This window comes from Somniosus microcephalus, chromosome 31 (genome assembly GCF_052327205.1).
Source record: "Somniosus microcephalus isolate GS21.2 chromosome 31, FLI_Smic_1.0, whole genome shotgun sequence".
Lineage (NCBI taxonomy): Eukaryota > Metazoa > Chordata > Chondrichthyes > Squaliformes > Somniosidae > Somniosus > Somniosus microcephalus.
In genome coordinates, this window is record NC_141017.1 from 1,078,079 (window position 1) to 1,100,383 (window position 22,305).

General features: G+C 47.3%; 1 protein-coding gene across 4 annotated transcripts in view; it reads right to left on the minus strand.

The window, feature by feature from the left end:
* The window catches only part of LOC147097527 (NACHT, LRR and PYD domains-containing protein 3-like), an 816,941-nt gene that overhangs the window by 515,477 nt on the left and 279,159 nt on the right, over positions 1-22,305 (minus strand). The window lies entirely within an intron of this gene.

Genomic DNA, 22,305 nt, shown 5'->3' on the forward strand with positions numbered 1-22,305 from the left:
TGATCCAGAAAGCAATGTAGTACCTTCTCCTGCTGTACAGAGTCTCAGTGCCCTCTTGGATGCAGCGATGGATGGCGAACTGTGTGATTTTAACTATGTCTCTTGTTACAGACTGGAAGGATCCACTGGTGAAGAAATTGAGGTCCACAGTGACCTTGAGTGCCATTGGATGAGTCCTGGCCCCCCTGGTCTGAGGCTGGAGGTCTAGTTGCAGGATGTGGTAGAGTTCTGTGACTACCTCCTTGATGAATCAAAGCCTTCTCATACACTGCTCCTCGCTTAACTGAAGGGAGAAGTGATGTCGGAAGAACATAGCCCTGGTGGCCCAGTTCCTCATCTGTGCACATGTTCCCGTCTTTCTCACTGCTTCCACTCATAGAAACATAGAAACATAGAAGATAGGAGCAGGAGTAGGCCATTCGGCCCTTCGAGCCTGCTCCGCCATTCAATGAGATCATGGCTGATCATTCAATTCAGTACCCTGTCCCTGCCTTCTCCCCATATCCCTTGATCCCTTTAGCCTCAAGAAATATATCCAACTCTTTCTTGAATATATTTAATGAACTGGCCTCCACCGCCCTCTGTGGCAGAGAATTCCACAGGTTCACCACTCTCTGGGTGAAGAAATTCCTCCTCATTTCAATCCTGAATGGCTTACCCCTTATCCTTAGACTATGACCCCTGGTTCTGGACTCCCCGGCCATCCAAAACATCCATCCTGCATCTAGTCTGTCCAGACCTGACAGAATTTTATAGGTTTCGATGAGATCCCCTCTCATTCTTCTAAACTCCAGTGAGTATAAGCCCAATCGACACAATCTCTCCTCATACGTCATTCCTGCCATCCCAGGTATCAGCCTGGTGAATCTTCGCTGCACTCTTTCCATGGCAAGAACGTCCTTCCTCAGGCCCTGTACAACTGCAGCAAGACATCCTTGTTCCTGTACTCGAACCCTCTTGCTACGAAGGCCAACATATCATTTGCCTTCTTAACCGCCTGCTGCACCTGCATGCTTACCTTCAGCGACTGGTGCACAAGAACACCTAGGTCTTGTTGCACTTCCCCTTCTCCCAATCTATTGCCATTCAAATAATAATCTGCCTTCCAGCTTTTGCCACCAAAGTGGATAACCTCGCATTTATCCACATTATAGTGCATTTGCCATGTTTCTGCCCAATCACCCAACCTGTCCAAATCATACTGGAGTTTCACAACATCCACCTCACAGCTTACCCTCCCACCCAGCTTTGTGTCGTCTGCAAATTCCCACCACCATAGATCCTGGAGGGCAAGGTCGACTGCCAGTACGGTCCCCATGACTTCTAGCAAGTGCTTTAGTTTGAAGCATTTCAAAATTAATAAAAATAGTGAGGGAGTTTTGCTCTTACCTGAAAACTCCCTAACACCAAAGAGCCTTGAAATAACTCCGGGAAACTCTTGCAGTAGCAGGAAGTAGCGCACAGCCACTCACACTGCAAAACCCTGTCAGGTGCGAGTGATTGGTGATGATCCCTTTAAATATCATCACTCGAGCCGGCTTCCAGCTGTTGCTCACCACCTCAAGCTGTTGTTTATTTCTCCAGCTGCTAAGTTCAATGGCTAAAATGGAGTTGGGAGATTGTGCAACGCTCACTTGACGCCCATTCACTGACGTCATGCTCTCCGTGATTGCGATGTCCCCAGCACTCCAGTTAAGCGGCAGCACTACCAACAAGACGGATATGGCATGCGGTGCCGGAACCAGCATCAGGTGTCTTTAGAGCTCTCAGCAGCGTTTTAGCGCCATCTCGTGGTGCTAAGTTTGGCGCTAAACACACAAATTTCCCTCCCATTATCTTTGAAACAAACCGTAAAACAAAATCTGAATTTATGTGAAAGCTATTCCATAGTGTGTTCTGAAATAAACTAGAGTTAGTGAGCTGTATTACCAAGAATTAGATTGGTCTGTCATACCCCAAATTCCCCGGCAAATAGGCACTGTTTAATATAGAAATCATGACACAAATAGGAATCCGATTGCCACGTTGGGCTGAAACAGGCTATAGCCTGCACTAGTCTATTTCCAACCAGTTCCACCACCGATTGAACCGGGGAGGCCCGACACAGTTGAGCGTTGAATTATTTTGTAGGCACCAGAGGAGCAGGAGTGTTACTCCAGGGACTCGAATATAATCTGGACCGCTGCCCCCAATGGTCCCCCTCCCTCTGTGATCACAATTGCTCTCTCCAAAAATGTACCTTGCTGCCGGCCACTGCGGCTGGAACTTGAACCCTGAATCTGATGAACTGTATCGGTTCACCTGTTTGAAACCAAAGTTTAATGAGGATGGGGCCTGATAATCGCGGAGGGCTGTTTGCAGCTGGAATGGATGGCTGGTTCGCCTGCTCCACCAGTCGGCCGCCCAAAAGTCAATATCTATTCCAGTCAGTTCAAAAACATTCCCAATTTTAAACTAACCTGCCACGTTTTCGCTGGGTGGGTAAGGTTAAAATCGGGGCAATGTTCCAAAAGTAAGGCATGAAAATGTTTCCAGCCACGTTTACTTTAACAGCACACCTCAGCTCCCCAAACTGTGTCAGTGATAAGGACACCAGCAGCAATCTTACAGGAGCAGAACTGCCGCTGGACACTTACCCAACATCTCACTGAATAGATGCTCTATTTGGCTGATTTTCAGCTTCACTTTTTGACGTAAACTGGTGGACTGGTAATGAAAATTGAGTAAGTTTTATAAGGGGCGGTTGAACAGTTTAACCGCCAGCGATGGTGAAAATTTTCCTCCATGTGATTAGAACGGATGCATTTTGAAATATGTTCCAAGATGTGGGCTTTCAAGATTGATACTAGGGCGTAGGTCAGTAAACGTGGTAACAGGGCACTTAGAAAATCATTATATGATTGAGCAGAGTCGATACGGATTTATGAAAGGGAAATCGTGTTTACAAATCTAATAGTTTTTTGATGTAGTATCTAGCAGGGTAGATAAGGGAGGCCAGTATATGTAGTCTGTTTGCATTTTCAAAAAGATATTGTAAAAGGGGCAACACAATAAATTATTATTACTCAAAATTAGGGCTTATGGAATTGAGGGTAATATATTAACATGGATTGAGGATTGGTTAACGGACAGAGAACAGAGAATAGGAATAAAAGGATCATTTTCGGATTGGCAGTGGGTGGAGTGGCACAAAGATCAGTGCTTGGGACTCAACTATTCACAATCTATATCAATGACTGAAATGTTGGGACCCAGCGTAATATATCCAAGTCTGCTCACGATACAAAGCTAGGTGGAAAAGTTAAGTTGTGAATTGGATGCAAAGAGGCTGTAAAGGCATATAGACAGGTTAATTGTGTGGGCAGGAACGTTGGTAGAAAAAATAGAAAAGCAGAATATTTTTTAAATGGTGAGAGGTTAGGAAATAATGGGTGCCCTTGTACACGAATCACAGAAATTTGAAATGAAGGTACAGCAAGCAATTACAAAAGAACAGGTTACGTTAGCCTTTATTGCAAAATGTCATCTTTATTTGCAACACCAGTTTTCCGTTTGGTCCCCTAGAAGGACAAGACACACCCAGCAGTTCATCTGGAATGTGAAATTAGACTCTGCCTGCCTAAGTAATCAAGTACTTTGCAATGTGTAATTCGAGCCATTCATTCATAGATTCATAGAAGATAGGAGCAGGAGTAGGCCATTCGGCCCTTCGAGCCTGCTCTCTCCCTCCGATTTCCTCTCTCTCTCCAATCTCCTGTCTCTCTCCGATCTCCTTTCCCCCATCCCCTCTCTCACCCCCTCCGATCCTCTCTCTCCCCCTACTTCGATCCTCTCTCTCCCCTTCCCTCAACTGCAACAATCAACGGATCCCCTGACCTTCTCTGCACTGAACCAAGAAAAGCATGGCCCACGTGCAGTGGGCATGGTGGAAGGGGATCGGGTGCGCATGCCTGGCTCCGTTTTACAGTGTGCAGTGCAGAAGGCCACAAAGGTGTTCATGCAGCGATTACAAAAAATATTCTAGTATAAGAGTAAAGAAGTTTTACTGCAATTATACAGGGGCCTGGTGAAACCACAACTGAGAATTGTGTACAGTTTTGGTCTCCTTACCACGGAAGGATTACCTTCCTTTGAGGGAATGCATCAAATGTTCACCAGAATGTTTCCTGGGATGGGGGGTTGTTCCATGACGAGAGACTGAGGAGACTAGACCTGCAAGGTGATCTCATTGAAACATAGAAAATTCTCACTGGGCTTGACAGCGTAGAAGCTCAGAGGAAGATTCATCTGGCTGGGGAGTCTAGAACAAGGGGTCACATTCTCAGATATCGGGTCAGCCATTTAGGACTGAGATGAGGAGAAATGTCTTCACTCAAAGGGTTGTGAATTGTTGCAATTCCGTACCCCAGTGATCCTTTACATCACCACAGTCAGAGCTCAGTTGTTGAGTATATTCATGTCAGTGCTCGATAGATTTTGCGATTTTCAGGGAATCAAGGGAAGATGGAATTAAGGTAGAATTTCAGCTATGATCTCATTGAATGGTGGAGCAGGCTCGAAGGGCCGAATGGCCGACTCCTGCTCCTATTTCTTCTGTTCTTATATTCTTAAATGAGACTCTTCAACCACATCAAAATCAGAACTGTTCACACAGCTCAAAACCGGGATCGTAGCAAAAGAATTTACAATTTACCTTTGGATGAAATTTCAAAGAAATATAAAATTAATTTGTTTTGCCTATCCTCTAATGAAAATATCTTATTACACACAAATCCTTGGAGTAAAAGCGGTACGTTAAATCTGTTTGTTTGGTGGAATGTAACTAATATCCCTGATCACTCTCCCTAGATGACTGTGTCCGTGGAGGTTTCTATATGGTATATCTAAGGGCTCCTCTGAATCAGCCTTTACATTCACAGTCAGAGCTCTGTGCCTGGCCGAACAGACATTGGTCTTCAAGTAAGAAATGGAATACCCAGTTATTTTCCAGATAGAACGCATTTACTACCCGGTTCTTGCAGCCCTCGGTGTTCCAGGTAAGACAGTAAAACGAGACAGTAAAAGCTAAATATTAATGTGTGACTGTTCAGGCTATCTGCTCCCTGTTTGTTGTTATCAGTTAATTAATTGATTGTCTTGTTTTCTTAACGTGATCTCTTAATTGAAATGATAACGTTTCTTCAATTTTCTCCACAGACAAGATTGAAACAATGATCCCCTTTTCTGTTTTCAGCAGCCACCCTTCCCTAGATTTTACACTGATATGCGATCAGACATTAATTAGTAACTCTTTTAATGTCCTGATGTTGGTAAATGTGTTTCACGTGTAACGTGGTGATTTTAAGAATTATTGCTTTACAGCATTATTTCATGAATACATTGGGTTCAACTGCAGAATTCTCTATTGTTTTCTTGGCCGTCAGTCCAGCTCCGACTGCGGTTGTGGCTACTTGAAACGGATGCAAGAATCCAATGATTTCTGTTAGCAGCGTGCGATCCACCCCGCCAGGTTTACTTTGCTACCGAACTTTGTATTGTCAGCAAACGTCGATACATTACAGTCAGTCCCCTCATCTAGGTCATTAATATAGATTGTGAATAGCTGAGGCCCAAGCACTGATCCTTGCGGTACCTGCCAACCCGAAAATAACCCGTTTATTCCTACTCTCTGTTTTTTGTCCATTGACCAATCATCAATCCATGCGACAATATTATCTTAGGAGCCCTAATGTTGTGCGGCACCTGATCAAATGTTTTTTTTGAAAATTCGAATATATTACATCTACTGTTTTGCCCTTATCTACCCTGCAAGTTACACCCTCAAAAACCCTAACAGATTTGTCAAACACGATTTCCCTTTCATAATTCTGCCTTGACTCTGCCCAATCATATTATGATGTTCTAACTCCCCTGTTATCGCGTCCCTAATAATAGATTATATCATTTTATTTGTTTCGAACTATCACTTTTATGGAAAAGTTTGATATGATTGAAATAAATAGATAACTTATTGGCGGAAATCTTCAGGTGTCATTGCAACCATTGGTCTCTTGTAGATACGCGGTTCATGAAAAGCGAAAGGGGGTAGATTCTGACTTTGTGCAATGGAACACAAGGGGCGGCGTCGGATCGAATGCCCATTAAACATAGCACCTGATATTAATTTCCAGTGCAGTCAATGGATCGGAGTATCAGGTGCTGCCAATAACAGATGGGCGATCCCATACAGCCCATTGTGCTCAACTGCCCGAGCCGAGTTTCTACCCTACATGTGTCACAACGGGGTGAGAGAGCGCATGCCATGCTGTGCAGACAATAGCCCAACAATGTGCGAGATTGCACTCCATGCTGTACAGGCTATATCCCAACAATGTGACAGAGTGATCTCCATGCTGTACAGCCCATAACCCAACAATGTGAGAGAGAGTGACCTCCATGCTGTACAGACCATAACCCAACAATGTGAGAGAGAGTGACCTCCATGCTGTACAGACCATAACCCAACAATGTGAGAGAGTGATATCCATGCTGTGCAGACTTTAACCCAACAATGTGAGAGAGTGATCTCCATGCTGTACAGACAATAACCCAACAATGTGAGAGAGTGATCTCCATGCTGTACAGACCATAACACAACAATGTGAGAGAGTGATCTCCATGCTGTACAGACCATAACCCAACAATGTGAGAGACTGATCTCCATGCTGTACAGGCTATAACCCAACAATGTGAGAGAGTGATCTCCATGCTGTACAGACTATAACCCAACAATGTAAGAGAGTGATCTCCATGCTGTACAGAAAATAACCCAACAATGTGAGAGAGTGATCTCCATGCAGTGCAGACTATAACCCAACAATGTGAGAGAGTGATCTCCATGCTGTACAGACTATAACCCAACAATGAGAGATTGATCTCCATGCTGTGCAGACTATAACCCAACAATGTGAGAGAGTGATTTCCATGCTGTACAGACTATAACCCAACAATGTGAGAGAGCGATCTCCATGCTGTACAGACAATAACCCAACAATGTAAGAGAGTGATCTCCATGCTGTACAGAGCATAACCCATCAATGTGAGAGAGTGATCTCCATGCTGTACAGAGCATAACCCATCAATGTGAGAGAGTGATCTCCATGATGTACAGACCATAACCCAACAATGTGAGAGAGTGATCTCCATGGGGTACTGACAATAACCCAACAATGTGAGAGAGTGATCTCCATGATGTACAGACCATAACCCATCAATGTGAGAGAGTGATCTCCATGGGGTACAGACAATAACCCAACAATGTGAGAGAGTGATCTCCATGCTGTACAGACCATAGAGTCATAGAGTTATACAGCACAGGAAGAGGCCCTTCGGCCCATCGCGTCTGCGCCGTCCATCAATCCCTGTCCAGTCTAATCCCATTTTCCAGCATTTGGTCCATAGCCTTGTATGCAGTGGCATTTCAAGTGCTCATCCAAATGCTTCTTGAATGTTGTGAGGGTTCCTGCCTCTACCATTCTTTCAGGCAGTGAGTTCCAGATTCCAACCACCCTCTGGGTGAAAAAGTTCCTCCTGAAATCCCCTCTAAATCTCCTGCCCTGAGCACGGTCTCCCACTCCTCCCCAGAGAGAACAGTGGACATGGTGAACCTGAGCACGGTCTCCCACTCCCCCCAGAGAGGACAGTGGACATGGTGAACCAGAGCACGGTCTCCTGCTGCCCCCAGAGAGGACAGTGGACATGGGGAACCTGAGCAAGATCTCCCGCTCCTCCCCAGAGAGGACAGTGGACATGGTGAAACTGAGCACGGTCTCCCGCTCCTCCCCAGAGAGGACAGTGGACATGGTGAAACTGAGCACGGTCTCCCGCTCCCCCCAGAGAGGACAGTGGACATGGTGAAACGGAGCACGGTCTCCCACTCCCCCAGAGAGGACAGTGGACATGGTGAACCTGAGCACGGTCTCCCACTCCCCCCAGAGAGGACAGTGGACATGGTGAACCTGAGCACGGTCTCCCACTCCCCCCAGAGAGGACAGTGGACATGGTGAACCTGAGCACGGTCTCCCACTCCCCTCAGACAGGACAGTGGACATGGTGAACCTGAGCACGGTCTCCCACTCCCCCCAGACAGGACAGTGGACATGGTGAACCTGAGCACGGTCTCCCACTCCCCCCACAGAGGACAGTGGACATGGTGAACCTGAGCACGGTCTCCCACTCCCCCCACAGAGGACAGTGGACATGGTGAACCTGAGCACGGTCTCCCACTCCCCTCACAGAGGACAGTGGACATGGTGAACCTGAGCACGGTCTCCCACTCCCCCCAGAGAGGACAATGGACATGGTGAACCTGAGCACAGTCTCCCGCTACCCCCCAGAGAGGACAGTGGACATGGTGAACCTGAGCACGGTCTCCCTCTCCCACCAGAGAGGACAGTGGACATGGTGAACCTGAGCATGGTCTCCCGCTCCCCCCAGAGAGGACAGTGGACATGGTGAACCTGAGCACGGTCTCCCACTCCCCCCAGACAGGACAGTGGACATGGTGAACCTGAGCACGGTCTCCCACTCCCCCCAGAGAGGACAGTGGACATGGTGAACCTGAGCATGGTCTCCCGCTGCCCCCGGAGAGGACAGTGGACATGGTGAACCTGAGCATGGTCTCCCGCTGCCCCCAGAGAGGACAGTGGACATGGTGAACCTGAGCACGGTCTCCCACTGCCCCCAGAGTGGACAGTGGACATGGTGAACCTGAGCACGGTCTCCCGCTCCCCCCAGAGAGGACAGTGGACATGGTGAACCTGAGCACGGTCTCCCGCTCGCCCAGAGAGGACAGTGGACATGGTGAACCTGAGCACGGTCTCCCACTGCCCCCAGACAGGACAGTGGACATGGTGAACCCGAGCACGGCCTCCCACTCCTCCCAGACAGGACAGTGGACATGGTGAACCTGAGCACGGTCTCCCACTCCCCTCAGATAGGACAGTGGACATGGTGAACCTAAGCACGGACTCCCGCTCCCCCCAGAGAGGGCAGTGGACATGGTGAACCTGAGCAAGTACTCCCACTCGCCCAGAGAGGACAGTGGACATGGTGAACCTGAGCACGGTGTCCCACTCCCCTCAGAGAGGAGAGCGACTACAAAAGGCCCCAGAGGCTCAGGTAGGCTTCAGTGCGGCATCGGCAATGGCAGCAGGCGGAGCAGGACGGCAGAGTGACTACAAAAGGCCCCAGAGGCTCCAGTAGGCCTCAGTGCGGCATCGGCATCGGCAGCAGGTGGAGCAGAGTGGCAGGGAGACTACAAAAGGCCCCAGAGGCTCAGGTAGGCCTCAGTGCAGCATCGGCAGCGGCGGCTGGTGGAGCAGAGCGGCAGAGAGACTACAAAATGCCCCAGAGGCTCAGGTAGGCCTCAGTGCGGCATCGGCAGTGGCAGCAGGCGGAGCAGAGCGGCAGAGAGACTACAAAAGGCCCCAGAGGCTCAGGTAGGCCTCAGTGTGGCATCAGCAGCAGCAGCAGGCGGAGCAGAGCGGCAGAGAGACTACAAAAGGCCCCAGAGGCTCAGGTAGGCCTCAGTGCAGCATCGGCAGTGTAAAGTCCGTGCCTCAATAATACACGGACTTCGGGAGAACAGTTTAACAGGTACTTTACTGAACAAGAGGCAGCTTGAAACTGAAACTGCAGAAGCCTGCTAGGGCCTTTTATACAGGGGTGGTCACTGCCGGTACTGCAGTCTAAGACCAGTTATTCCCTTAAAGGTACATACACAACAATTCCTCCCCGTTTAGATAAACAGTACATAACATTCATTTAACAACTAAATAATAACTAATTACAATTACAATTACAATTTTCTCAGTAATATATACATCAACTGAAATAGTCATTTATAAGTTCAGTCTTTGAGGAGGCTTCCTGATCCGGACTGGATAGCGCCTTTCTCGAGTATCCTGTTCTTGCGGTGGAGTCAATTCTGGCTCATTGTCATTGGTTGGTTCATCAGCCTCCAATACCACTGCTTCTGAGGTAGACGCAATCTGTACTTCGGGCTCATTACCAGGTGCACATGCTTGTGGTACAGGTTTGGCTTGTTCCTGTGACTCTAGAATCTGATCAGCATGGCGTCTCACGATGCTCTCTCCAACGTCCACTGTGTACATTAGTGGTCCCTGCTGTGTGCATATCGTGCCTGGCTGCCATTTTTCTGTTCGGTAGTCGCGGGCCAAGACTGGTTGCCCTATCTTGAAGCTCCTGGTTGGCTTCTCATTTATGTGCTGGAACTGCTTATCCTCAACATCTCGTCTTATGTTTGGTTTGAGCAAATCCAAGCGACATCTTAGTCTCCGGTTGAAAAACAGTACGGCTGGAGTTTGGTTGGTTACTGCATGTGTTGCATTCCGGTAAGCAAACAGGAAGTTATCCACCTCGTGTTGCAGTGGTATGTCATCATTATACATTGCCTTTATGGCCTTTTTAAAGGTCTGAACAAACCTCTCAGCCAATCCATTTGTGGCTGGATGATATGGGGCAGATGTGTAATGTTTCACCCCATTATTCTTCAGGAACCTCCGGAAATCCTCAGACACAAACTGTGGGCCATTGTCGGAACAAATCTGTTCTGGCAACCCATTCCTGGTGAAGATGGTCCTTAGGACTGCAATAGTTTTCTCCGTGGTGGTGGAGGAAATTTTAATGACCTCTGGCCATTTTGAATGGGCGTCCACAGCGATTAGAAACATTGAGTCCATAAATGGACCAGCGAAATCAATGTGTACCCGTTGCCATGGAGATGATGGCCACTCCCATGGATGTAGCGGAGCCTGTGGTGGAGCGTTTTGGACCTTCTGGCATCCTGTGCATCTCTTGGTCATATCCTCGATTTCTTTATTGATTCCCGGCCACCACACAAACGCCCTGGCTAGGCTCTTCATTTTTACCCCTCCCAGATGACCCTTGTGAAGCTCATTGAGTACTCGATCTCTCAACTTGGGTGGAATTACCACTCGGGATCCACACATCAAGGTTCCCCGGCACACTGACAGCTGTTCCCTCCTTGGCGAGAATGCTGGCAACAGTGAGTCGCCATATGCTGGCCATCCCTTCATCAAATCATAGACCCGAGAGAGTGTTGGGTCATTTCGGGTTTCCTTCTCAATACTTGCGTTTGTAACAGGCAAACATTCGACTATGGTCGCATGGAATATCTCCACAGGGTCCACTGCAGGTGCTTCTTCCACTGTAGGCAACGGTAGGCGTGACAGCCCATCAGCGTTTCCATGTAGTTTCGTACCATTGTACCCTATATCATACTGATGTGCCCCTAGAAAAAGTGACCATCTTTGCAGTCGTTGCGCCGTCATCACTGGAACGCCCTTCTTTGGGTTAAAAATTGAGACCAGGGGTTGATGATCAGTCAGTAGAGTGAATTTCTGCCCGTGCAGATAGTGATTGAACTTCTTCACCCCCCACACCAGGCTGAGGGCCTCCCTGTCAATCTGGGCATAGTTACGCTTGGCTGAGGTTAGCGAGCGCGATGCAAAGGCTATTGGCCTCTCTGAACCATCACGGAATTTGTGAGACAGCACCGCTCCAATGCCGTAAGGTGACGCATCACATGCCAACCGAATCGGTAGTGTTGGGTTGTAGTGGGCCAATACTTCTTTTGAAGTGATTTGGCATTTACATTCATGAAAGGCACGCTTACACTCATCACTCCATTTCCATGTTACACCAGTTTGAAGGAGGGCGTTCAGTGGGTGCAGAATTGTAGATAAATTCGGCAAGAACTTATGGTAGTATTTCACCAACCCGAGGAACGACCTCAGTTGCGACACATTTTCTGGTGCTGGAGCCTTGACTACAGCCTCAATCTTATCCGGCGACTTATGCAACCCTTCCTCATCAATCATGTGGCCACAATACAAGATTTGTCTCCTGAAGAACTCGCATTTGGGACGGTTGGCTCGTAGCCCATATTCCTGCAATCTCGTGAGCACCTGTTCCAGGTTGGCAAGGTGTTTATTGTCATTTTCGCCCGTAACCAGGATGTCGTCCAAATAACACTGGGTCCCTGGGATCCCTTGCAGGACTTGTTCCATTGCCCTCTGCCACATAGCCGGGGCCGATGCTACCCCAAATACCAGTCGATTGTACTGGTAAAGGCCTTTGAGAGTGTTTATCGTGAGGTATTTCCTAGATGCTTCTTCCACCTCCATTTGTAGATACGCTTGAGCCAGGTCAATCTTTGTAAAATGTTTCCCTCCAGATAGTGAGGCGAAAATATCTTCTATCCGCGGAAGCGGATACTGTACTGTGTGCAGGACTGGGTTCACAGTCACCTTGAAGTCTCCACAGATGCGAACCTTCCTTGGCTCCCCAGGCGTGCTGCTCAATGCTTTCTTCATTACAGGAATGATGGGTGTGGCCCACTCGCTCCAGTCCACCTTAGACAGCACCCCCGAATGCTCCAGACTCTCCAGTTCAGCTTCCACAGCTGGGCATATCGCGTATGGCACCGGTCTGGCCTTGAAAAATTTTGGGGTTGCGTTATCCTCAATCTTTATGGTTGCCTTTACTCCTTTTAGAGTCCCAAGTCCTTGTTGGAACACCTCTTCCGCGTCAGATAGAATTTGTGACAGACGTCCAGGTGCGACGTCATCATCTTTTTTGTCAGTCACAGTTAGTGCCAGAATGGAATGCCAATCCAATTGTAGTCTTCGGATCCATTCACGTCCCAATAATGGTGGTCCTCCATCTCGTAGTATAGTTTCTGTGTTTCCTTTCCGTTATATTCAACTGGCACCCTTATTTTTCCTCTGGGGTAGACCTTTTGCCCAGTGTATGTCTTCAATACAATGGACGTGTCCTTTAAGGGTATATGTGAGAATAGCCGCTCATAGTCTCGTCGATTCATGACAGTTAGGGCTGATCCTGTGTCCAATTCCATCTTCACTGGGGACCCTGCTATCATGAGGTTGACCCAAATGGTTCGGTGATCTTCTTTTGCGATCACGTTGTGTAACTTTAAATAACTTAGTCGCCTGCTCCCAGAGTCCTTATCACTCTCCTGATCTTCTGAACTACTATCTGTCAGTTTCTTTACTTTCCTGTACTGTTCCTTAGTAGTTCTTGTCGTGTTGGTCTTCTTTCCCGACCTGCAGACTCTTGCTATATGTCCCATTTTCCCGCATTGCCTGCATATTTTGTCTTTAAACCAGCAGTCCTTCTGCTCATGGGTTGTTCTGCCGCAGCGATAGCAATTTTTGGCTCCATACGCCATTTCGTTAGCGCTGTATTCTTGTGGTTTCTGTTGTATTTCCGCAGCTCCCCGTGCTGCTGCTTCATAGGATACTACCACGCTGAAAGCCTGTTCTAGCGTCAAGTCCTTTTTTGAAAGTAGTCGTTTCTGGGTTCCTTCACTCTGGAGCCCGCAGACAAACTTATCCCGTAAGGTGCCTGCCAGTCCTGCTCTGAACTGGCAGTGCTTTGATAACTTGCGTAGTTCCGTAAGATAGTCAGCATTGCTCTCATCTTTGTGCTGGTTTCTTTCATAGAACTTGAATCTTTCTGCTATCAGCAGTGGTGTAGGGCTTAGGTGTTCCTGTAAGATATGAACAATCTCCTCAAAACTTCTCCATTGGTTTAGCTGGGATAATTAAATTCCGCAATAGGCCGGACGTACTCGCACCCATCATATTTAATAATACCGATGCCCTCTTTCCATCAGCCACCTCATTTGCCTTGCAGTATACTTCAATTCTTTCCACATACGTGGTCCAGTCTTCTACCTCGTTGTCGAAAGCAGTGATACTGCCACTTTTCGGCATCTTGGGCGATTTAAAATGGCACCTCCCACGCTTTTACTTCTTCCCCAATGGAATAAAACGGCGCCTCCCGCGCTTTTGCTTCTTCCCCAACGGAATAAAATGGCGCCTCCCGCGCTTTTGCTTCTTCCCCTTATTGCCACGCTGCTCCTAGCGTTCTATGGGGTAATGGCGGCTATTATGTCCGTGTATAATTGAGACACGGACTGCAGGTGTTGGTTATAACAGGTCTTTACTGAGTGGAGACAACCTGGAACTACTATGCAAAAGTTACTACACAGGCTTATATACAGGGGTGGTCACTACTGGTACTGCAGTATACAGGGGCTGCAGAATATAGTTCCTTCATACACATTTCCTCCCCTTTTAGCTAAACAGTACATAACATTCGATTAATAATTAAATAACATATTTACAATTACAGTTGCTAGATACATTAGTTGAAGTTAAGCAATTATAAGTTCAGTCTTTGAGGAGGCTTCCTGATTCTATCTGGATAACTCCTCTTTGGGGTATCAGGTTCTTCTGGCAAAGTTGATTCGGGATCAACGTCGTTGTTTGGTTCGTCTGCTTCCAATATCACCGATTCTGAGGTAGATGCAATTGGTACTTTGGGTTCATCACCAGGTGTATCGGATCATGGTGTGGAATTGACGTTTTCCAGTGACTCTAGAATCTGGTCAGCATGGCGTCTTACAATACTCTCTCCAACATCCACGGTATACATTAGAGGTCCTTGCCATGTACAGATCGTCCCTGGCTGCCATTTCTCTGTGCGGTAGTCCCGGGCCAAAACTGGTTGACCTATCTTAAAACTCCTGGTCGGCCTTTCATTCATATTCTGAAACTGCCTGTTCTCCACATCTCTTCTGATGTTTGGCTTAACCAAATCCAAGCGGCATCGTAGTCTTCGATTGAAGAACATCATGGCTGGAGTTTGGTTGGTAACCGCATGTGTCGCATTCCGGTAGGCAAACAAGAAGTTATCCATCTTGTGTTGTAGGGGTATGTCTTCATTACACATTGCCTTGATAGCCTTCTTGAATGTTTGGACAAACCTCTCAGCCAATCCATTGGTGGCTGGATGATATGGGGCGGATGTGTAATGCTTAACACCATTGTTCTTTAAGAACCTCCAGAACTCTTCAGACACAAACTGTGGTCCATTGTCGGAGCAAATCTGTTCAGGCAGCCCATTTCTGGAGAATATGGTTCGTAAGACTGTGATAGTTTTTTCTGTGGTGGTTGAGGACATTTTTATTACCTCTGGCCACTTTGAATGTGCATCCACCGCAATTAAAAAGATCGCGTCCATAAATGGACCAGCAAAATCAATGTGCAGCCTTTGCCATGGAGATGAGGGCCACTCCCATGGATGTAGAGGGGCTTGTGGTGGGGCGTTTTGGACATTCTGGCATCCTGTACAGCTCTTGGTCATCTCTTCAATTTCTCTATCGATTCCCGACCACCACACAAACGCTCTGGCTAAGTTGTTCATTTTTACCCCTCCCAGATGACCCTCATGAAGCTCATTGAGCACTCGATCCTTCAATTTGGGTGGAATTACTACTCTGGATCCACACATCAAGGTTCCTCTGCACACTGACAGCTGTTCTCTTCTTGGCGAGAATGCTGGCAGCAGTGGTTCGCCATGTGCTGGCCATCCCTTCACTGTTAAATCATAGACCCAGGAGTGTTGAGTCATTTCGTGTTTCCTTTTCTATGTTTGCATTCGTCACAGGGAGACATTCGACTATGGTCGAGTGGAATATCTCCACTGGATCCACTGCAGGTGCTTCTTCCACCGTCGGCAACGGTAGTCGCGACAATCCATCAGCACTCCCATGCTGTTTAGTTCCTTTGTACTCGATGTCATATTGGTGTGCCCCTAGGAAAAGGGACCACCTCTGTAGCCGTTGTGCTGTCATTATCGGGACGCCCTTCTGAGGGTTGAAAATGGAGACAAGAGGTTGATGATCGGTTAGTAGAGTAAATTTCAGACCGTGCAGGTAGTGATTGAACTTCTTCACCCCCCACACCAGGCTGAGGGCCTCTGTCAATCTGGGCGTAGTTACGCTCGGCTGAAGTTAACGAGCGTGACGCAAAAGCCATCGACCTCTCTGAACCATCAAGGAATTTACATGACAGTACCGCTCCAATGCCGTAGGGAGATGTATCACATGCCAGTCTTATTGGTAGTGATGGGTTGTAGTGAGCCAATACTTCTCTTGAAGTGATTATGTCTTTACTCTTCTGAAAGGCCCGCTTACATTCATTGCTCCATTTCCATGCTACTCCAGTTTGTAGTAGGGCGTTCAGTGGGTGCAGAATTGTGGACAAATTCGGCAAAAACTTATGGTAGTAATTCACCAATCCGAGGAATGACCTCAGTTGCAACACATTTTCAGGCGCTGGAGCCTTAACTACCGCTTCAATTTTGTCAGGGGACTTATGTAACCCCTCTTCATCAATCACGTGGCCACAATACGATATCTGTTTCTTTAAAAACTCGCACTTGGGGCGATTGGCTCGTAGCACATGTTCTTAGCCTAGTGAGCACCTGCTCTAGGTTGGCAAGGTGTTCACTGTCATCTTCACCTGTCACTAGGATGTCGTCCAAGTAACACTGAGTCCCTGGAATCCCTTGCAGGACTTGTTGCATCGCTCTTTGCCATATCGCCGGAGCTGATGCTACTCCGAATACCAGTTGATTATACTGGTAAAGACCTTTGTGAGTGCTTATCGTGAGATACTTACTAGAGGATTCTTCAACCTCCATCTGCAAATATGCTTGTGCTAGGTCAATTTTTGTAAAAAGCTTCCTTCCAGATAGTGAGGCGAAAATATCTTCTATCCTCGGAAGAGGATATTGTACTGTGTGAAGGACTGGGTTCACCGTCACCGTCACCTTGAAGTCCCCACAGATGCGAACCTCTTGGCTCCTCAGACTTATTGTTTAACGTTTTCTTCATGACAGGAACAATGGGTGTCGCCCACTCGCTCCAGTCTACCTTAGATAACATGCCTGCATTCTCCAGATTCTCCAGCTCTGCCTCGACAGCTGGGCAAATTGCATATGGTACTGGTCTTGCTTTGAAAAACTTGGGAATTGCATTCTCTTCTCTTTTTATCGAGGCGGTTACACCTTTAAGAGTTCCCAGTCCTTGTTGAAATATCTCTTTAGCGTTAGCTAAGATTTTTGACAATCGTCCAGGTGTGATGTCGTCATCCTTTTTACCAGCCACAGTCAGTGCCTGAATGGAGTGCCAGTCTAAACTTATCTTTCTGATCCATTCACATCCCAATAATGGTGGTCCACCATCTTGCAGTATGTACAGATACAATTTCTGTATTTCCTTGCTGTTGTATTCGACAGGCACCGTTATTTTTCCTCTGGGGTATACTTTTTGCCCCGTATACATCCTCAAGACAATGGATGTCTCTCTCAAGGGTATGTGTGAGAATAGCCGCTCGTAGTTTTGTCGATTCATGATGGTCAGGGCTGATCCTGTATCCAATTCCATTTTGACTTGGGACCCTGCTATCGTGAGGGTGACCCAAATGGTTCGGTGATCCTCTTTTGCGATTATGTTGTGAAGTTTGAGACAGCTTAGTCTCTTGTTCCTGGATTCACTATCGCTCATCTGGTCTTCAGAACTACTGTCCGTCATCTATTCTACTTTCCTGTACTGTTCCTTAGTAGTCTTTTTGTTGTCGTTAGTCTTCTTCCCAGACCTGCAAACTCGTGCAATGTGTCCCATCTTTCCACATTGCCTGCATATTTTGTCCTTGGACCAGCAGTCCTTCTGGTCATGGGTTGTTCTGCCGCAGCGATAACATTTTTCAAATCCCCGTGTCATTTCGTGGGTGCCGTATTCCTGTGGCTTTTGCTGTATTTCCGCAGCTCCCCTTACTGGTGCTTCGTACGATACTGCCATGCTGAAAGCCTTATCTAGCCTCAGCTCTTTCTCTGAGAGTAACCTCTTCTGGGTTCCTTCACTCAGGAGTCTACAGACAAATTTGTCCTGTAGGGTATCTGCCAGTCCTGCTCCGAACTGGCAGTGCTTTGATAGCTTGTAATCAGCATTGCTCTCATCTTTATGCTGATTTCTCCTGTGGAATTTAAATCTTTCTGCTATCAGCAGTGGTGTAGGATTTAGGTGTTCCTGTAGGACATCAACAATTTCGTTAAAACTCTTCACCTTCGGTTTGGCTAGAGTAATCAGGTTCCGCACTAGGCCGTACGTTCTTGCGCCCATTAAGTTTAGTAGTACCGATGCCTTTTTCTCATCGGCTACTTCATTTGCCTCGCAATATACCTCGACTCTTTCCACATACGTGTTCCAGTCTTCCATTGCATTATCGAAGGCAGTGATATTGCCAGTCTTCAGCATCTTGGAAATCTAAGATGATGCCTCCCGCGCTTTGCCTTCTTCCCCAATTTAACAAAATGGCACCTCTCACGCTTTGCCTTCTTCCCCGCTGGATTAAGATGGCGCCTCCCGCGCTGTCTTCTCCGCTGCTGCTAGCACTGTTGCTGGCATTTTATGCCTCGATGGCGATGCCCTATGGTCTTCGCGCACTTCCCCCCGCGCTGCTGCTAACGCCGCTCTCCGCGGTTCCCGTGGCAAACTGCAGCTCCTCGTGGCTTTCTGCGCTTCTAATTTTTATTATTTCCCTGTCGTCGGAGCAACCCTGCGGGACACTTGCCTCCCTCTACAGGTCTGTACGCTGCCCGGCTTCATAGCACTGGCTGCGCCCTGTGTGCTCCACCCTCTCTCTCCTCTTCCCGACAACGCTGCTCGGCCCCATTGAAAAGCCACCCGATCGAGCTCTAGACCGCCGCAGCCCAGGAAGGATCAGTGTACTACCTGCCACCAGCCCGATTAGCTGAAACACCATCGACAGGATAACCAAGCCCCGCACTCGACAGCCTCTCCTGCAAATCTTCAACTCCGATGAATCAGAGGCGGATGCCCACAGTCGACGCCCATTTCTTCTGTTCGTTTTATTATTATTTTTTTTTTTTTTTTTTTTTTTTTTCTTTCTTCCCTCTGGCCTCGACCTCTGATAACTTCGCTTCAGGGATGGATCCCCATGAGGTGGTGCAGACTGTAGGTAAGTTCGGATCTGCTCGTCGACAGTATTATGTCCGTGTATAATTGAGACACGGACTGCAGGAGTTGGTTATAACAGGTCTTTACTGAGTGGAAACAACCTGGAACTACTGTGCAAAAGTTACTACACAGGCTTATATACAGGGGTGGTCACTACTGGTACTGCAGAATACAGGGGCTGCAGAATATAGTTCCTTCTGCAAAGTACATACACTACAGCAGCGACCCGCAGCTTCAGCGCATCTCGCTTTCCTTCCCCCCCCCCACCAGTTTAGTTTCACTCCGCTGTCCTGTTCTCGAGCACCGACCGCGCCCTGTGCGCTCCACCCTCTCTCGTTTTCTTTTCCCAGCGACGCTGCGCGGCCCGATTTGTAGAGCCGCTCGATCGAGCTTGAGCCCACCGCAGTCCGGAAGGGTTAGTGCGCTACCTGCTACCAGCACGATTTGCTGGAACCACAGTCGCTCCCACAATTCTCCAAACACCGATGGATTCTTTGGAAGGTTGCCCTCGTTCGATGCCCATTGCTCAGACTACGACCTTCCAGGACCTTCCTTTCAGGCGAGATCCCCGTGAGATGATGCCACACTGCAGGTGAGTTCGAACTTACTCGTCGCCACTGTTGAGTCCACGCCTCAATAATACACGGACTTCGGGAGAACAGTTTAACAGGTACTTTACTGAACAAGAGGCAGCGTCAAGACTGAAACTACAGAAGCCTGCTAGGGCCTTTTATACAGGGGTGGTCACTGCCGGTACGGCAGTCTAAGACCAGTGACCAGTTATTCCCTTAAAGGTACATACACAACTTCCTGAGTTACTTCTTGTAGAAGTTACGATTTAGGACAAGGATGATCTGGGATATAATCCCCAGGGAATGGAATGTACCGGGTCATAATACACGGGATAGTCCGGGATATAAACCCCAGGGAATGGAATGTACCAGGTCAGAATACAGGGGACGGTCCGGGATATAATCCCCAGGGAATGGAATGTACCAAGTCATAATATAGGGGAAGGACCGGGGAATGGAATGTACCAGGTCATAATACTGGGGGTGGTCCGGGATATAAGCCACAGGGAATGGAATGTACCAGGTCATATTACAGGGGATGGTCTGGGATGTAAAACCTGGGGAATGGAATGTACCAGGTCATAACACAGATGATGGTCCAGGTTATTTAACCCCAGGGAATGGAACGTAGGTCGTCATAATGCCGGGGGTGGTCTGGGATATAAACACCAGGGAATGGAATGTACCTGGTCAGTATACAGCAGATCGTCCAGGATATAAATCCCAGGGAATCAAATTAACTGAGTCATAATATAGGGGAAGATCCGGGATATAAACCCCAGGGAATGGAATGTACCGGGTCAGAATACAGGGGCTCATCCGTGATATAAACCCCAGGGAATGGAATGTAACAGGTCAGATTACAGAGGATATAAACCCCAGGGAATTGAATGAACCGGGTCAGAATACAGGAGATGGTCCGTGTTAGATTTCTTAATTTTAATGGAATACTTCCAAATAAAATTGCGAGTCCAGTGGTAGTTTCAGTAATCAGTTTTATTGTAGCATATCTTGGCACTGTTCCAGTTCCTTTGTGTACTAGCAACATGCTTTGAAAATGGCTGCTACATTATACCACAGCTCCCAGTAAGTAAATGCACCCTCCCCCTTGCTACCATTGGCTCAGTAGCTACACTGATTGGATCTCTGGTGCTGTCTATCATTCCTTTGTTCTCTTCAGCAATGTGAAACCTGCTGACCTGCAGTACACAGTAATTGAAACCAGATGTTAGAAAGTGAAATTGGCTGCCTGCACATACACAGTAAGCCTGTCCATATGATTTGTTTACTATGGCTTTCAAGTCACTTTAGGTAATTAGTTAAAACCTATTAAAATCTATGTATGTTAAAATATATATATTCCTGATATACCTTAAATAGCTACAGAGACTGGTAGTTATAACTCAAACAGTTGGCTTTTAATAGCTTAGAACTGGACAGAACAGAACACACGTTAGCCTTCTGACCAGCTTCTCAGGTGAACTAGGAGGCGGAGCCAGGGGCGAAGTAACAGATCAGGACAATCAATGGCACAGCAGAGTGGTATACAGTACATCAGCATTCCTGGCCAACCAAGAAAACAGCAGGGTTACAATAGGAAACTATACACAGGTAGAATAAGGTATATACACTTATAAGACTTATTTCACCACAATTCCCGAACAGTCCGGGTTATAAACCCCAGGGAATTGAATGTACGGAGTCATAATACATGGGATGGTCTGGGATGTAAACCCCAGGGAATGGAATGTACCGGGTCAGAATACAGGGGATGGTCTGGGATATAAACCCTAGGGAATGGAATATATCAGGTCATAATACAGGGGGTGGTCCGGGATATAAACCACAGGGAATGGAATGTACTGGGACATACAAGGGATGGTCTGGGATGTAAAACCCAGGGAATGGAATATACCAGGTCATAACAGATGATGGTCCAGGATATTTAACCCCAGGGAATGGAATGTAGTAGGTCATAATGCCGGGGGTGGCCCGGGAGATAAACCCCAGGTAATGGAATTTAAGAGGTCAAAATACAGGGGGTGATCCGTGATATAAACGCCAGGGAATGAAATGTGCCAGGTCTTAATACAGGGGCTGGTCCTGGATATAATCCCCAGGGAATGGAATGTGCTGGGTCAATACATATTGCTGGTCAGCTTCCAAAATTCTATAGACTATGGAAGAGTTCCCATGGATTGGAGGATAGCTAATGTAACCCAACTATTTAAAAAAGGTGGTAGAGATAAAATGGGGAATTATAGACCGGTAAATCTGACATCGGTATTGGGGAAAATGCTAGAGTCTGTTATAAAAGATGTAATAGCAGAGCAGTTGGAAAACAGTGACAGGATCGGACAAAGTCAACATGGATTTACAAAAGGTAAATCATGCTTAACTAATCTACTGGAATTTTGTGAGGATGTAACTGGTAGAATAGATAAGGGAGAACCAGTGGATGTGGTGTATTTGGACTTTCAGAAGGCTTTCGATAAGGTCCCACATAAGAGATTAGCGTGCAAAGCTAATGCACATGGGATTGGGGATAAGGTGTTGTCTTGGATAGAGAACTGGTTGACAGACAGGAAGCAAAGAGTTGGAATAAACGGGTATTTTTCCAAGTGGTAGGCAGTGACTAGTGGGGTACCGCAGGGATCGGTCCTAAGACCACAGCTATTCACAATATATATAAATTATCTAGACAAGGGAACTAGATGTAATATCTCCAAGTTTGCAGATGACAAAGCTGGGTGTGTGTGCTGTGAGGAGGATGCAGTGAAACTCCAGTAAGATTTGGAC